The 2,906-nt window shown below is 41.5% G+C and overlaps 1 non-coding gene across 1 annotated transcript; it reads right to left on the reverse strand.

Annotated features, from left to right (window-relative positions):
* Positions 1-263: 263 nt before the first annotated feature.
* On the reverse strand, positions 264-449 carry LOC134332988 (U2 spliceosomal RNA). The gene has a single exon (XR_010015334.1). It is a non-coding gene; the product is annotated as a U2 spliceosomal RNA (small nuclear RNA).
* Between the last annotated feature and the right edge of the window lie 2,457 nt (positions 450-2,906).

The raw sequence follows: 2,906 nt of genomic DNA on the forward strand, positions 1-2,906 counted from the left end.
GTAATGAAGAATTATACAGCCCTTCCTCCCGTAGACAAGCCAACCATTGTCCACGTAGACGCCTGGCCCATCTGTTAGCAGAACTGAGATTCCAAATCTGTTCTTTACATGTACATGAGTACAGAACAAAGAAAAGTTTCTTTCGCATATCCCTGTTTGTACAGCACACCCCTGGAGCAGAGAAGGTTAGGAGCAATGTCTGCTCAGCAGAGCCGGGATTTGAAACCACAAACTTCTGATCGATAGCCCAAAGCTTCACCCACTAAGCTACCACCGTCCTGAAGTAATGCAATACCAGGTCGATGCATGCAGCGGACTGAGCGAGCTCCTCTTCCGACTCCTAGGCCTAAAAATCCATTTAATATCTAATCCTCAGATGCAGGCGTATCAGATATTAAACTGATAAGAATAGATACTGCACATGATCTTAGCCAAAGCCCAGAAGTGATTAGTTTGTCCAGTTTTAGACTGAATAAGTTATGCTTGTGTTTTGGTTTCCCCCATGTTTGACTCACATGCACCAAAACCACTTTTTCCCATGATGATCTACAGTGACTCACACTGGTGAAAATTGGTTTTATGTCCTTCTTTTGACTGCAGGGGTTTCCTCTGGGTGCTCCAGTCCTTGTGTGTTACCCTGCAATGAACTAGTATGTTGTTTGTATTTATGCACATTTCATATTGATTCATTTATTTATTTTTAATAGATAGAATAGAATGCCTTTATTCGTCATCTATACATATACAGCTGTACAGTACACCAAAATTCTTTCTTTACATATCCTAGCTTCTTTGGAATCTGGGGTCAGAGCACAGGGACAGTCATTGTACGGTGCCCCTGGAGCAGTGAGGGTTAAGGGCCTTGTTCAAGGGCCCAACAGTGGCTGCATGGCAGAGCTGGGATTCAAACTCTAAACCTTTCAGTTGATAGCCCAAAGCTCTACCCACTAGGCTAACAATGTCCTAACTGTTTTATTCACTAGTAGAGGGCAGCGGTAGTTAGCGGTTAAGGTACTGGACTAGTAATTGAAAAGTTGCTGGTTGAAGCACCAACACTGTCAGGTCACCACTGTTGGTCCCTTAAGCTTGACCTTTAACCCTTAATTGTTTGGACTGTATTCATTCACAGATGTACAGTGATAGCCTGGGTATCACTAGGCTACCACTGATAGGGACAGTGGTAGCCTAGTAGGTAGAGCTTTGGACTTTCAACTAGGTCGAATCCCAGAGTTCGAATCCCAGCTCTGCCATGCAGCCACTTTTGGGCCCTTGAGCAAGGTCCTTAACCCTTTCTGCTCCGGGGCGCCGTACAATGACTGACCCTGCGCTCTGACCCCAGCTTCCAAACACGTGTATATGTATTAATGACAAATAAAGGCATTCCATATTCTATACTCTTCTATGTAAGTTGCTTTGAACACAGTGTCTGCTAAATGTTGTAACTGGAAGTGTAAATGTTATTCTAAATAAATGACTTTTCAATGTGTTAATTACAACTGCTTTTCAAACGTCATGTACGATTGCCCTACGGACTGAAAAGGATGAATACACACACACATCAAGCTGTAGGTACATTTTCATACTAATGCACCCAGGGCCAGGTGTGTGTGGGTGTTTGCAAATACACTTACACAAACACACATTAACAAAGACAGGAACATGTACAAACCCATGTCAAAACCTCAGTGCAGTCTGTGTTTACTTCAGTACTACAGCCTGATTGTGTTCGTTTCGTCAGATGTTTAGTAAAACCTTCATTTTCAACCCTTCATTTTCTGTCTTCTCCTCTTTCGCCTCTTTAGCCCCATTAAGAAATCTGTGCAAAGGAAAAAAAGAAATTGAATTCAATCTGCTGCTCATGGCTGAGAGAATGTGTACGAGTACCGATGTGTACCAATGCGTGTGAGCTAAATTAAGAAACCGAGGAGCCTCTCGCATCTGAATCTCTGCAGCATTCCCAACACATTCACATCCCCATTAATGAGCTAGAGGAAGACTCAGAAGAGCACAATCACCTTTAGTGCCCACAGGATTTTTACAGTTCTGGAGGTTAAACCATGCATCTCTCCAACCATGTGCTTTCTGTCAGTCTTTATCCACAGTGTTTACACTCTCAAAACACTTAGTTTGGAAGAACCCCATCTGTTGGTTGTGCTCTGTGTTGGCACGTTGGCACTGGTCAGCACCGAAAAAGCATGATGTATAACCAGTTTTGATTATGAATGAAAGACAAGAATTGACCAGAGTAATAGAATCAAACAACTTTAGTTACAAAAAGTATTTACTGGGGCGATATGCTATCCCACCACTGCTGCAATCCGGTTACGAGACCATCACTGTCATCTCAGAGGTCCTGTTGGCTGGCTGGGAATCTACACAGACAAGATTGGCTAAGTCTGATGAATTAGCGGCCCTTCAAGGGTATTCCTGCCCAGTGTCTCTGGGTGGTTGAACCAGCCTCACTGCAACCCTGCCCAGAAAAAATGGAATGGAAAATGAAATGAAAAAGTACTCACACTATCATTATTAGATTGCCGTGAAGATCCCTAATGATACTACAGTCATCTGAGGTCAAGACTCCTAGCGAGCATAGATAAGGGATATGATTTTTCTTCCTCTTTTAACCCTTGTATTATGGTGAGAAAAAAATACATTGATTATGTTGCGGGTCATTTTTACCCGTATTGTGTAAATCCACTCAACACAGTCAAAAATGAAGTTAAACCAATAAGAACTTTATTTTAAATTATACAAACATTTAGAAGAAACGAGAAGAAGAGATATATAATTTTAACTCTATATTAAATAACTCAATTTCAATTTAAGAAGACACAAACTGAAAAGAACTGATTTAAATTTTTCCCTCTTCACGAACCCTTTTTTTGGGTTTTCAATGTTCAACATTT

The sequence above is a fragment of the Trichomycterus rosablanca genome, chromosome 18 (genome assembly GCF_030014385.1).
Source record: "Trichomycterus rosablanca isolate fTriRos1 chromosome 18, fTriRos1.hap1, whole genome shotgun sequence".
NCBI lineage: Eukaryota > Metazoa > Chordata > Actinopteri > Siluriformes > Trichomycteridae > Trichomycterus > Trichomycterus rosablanca.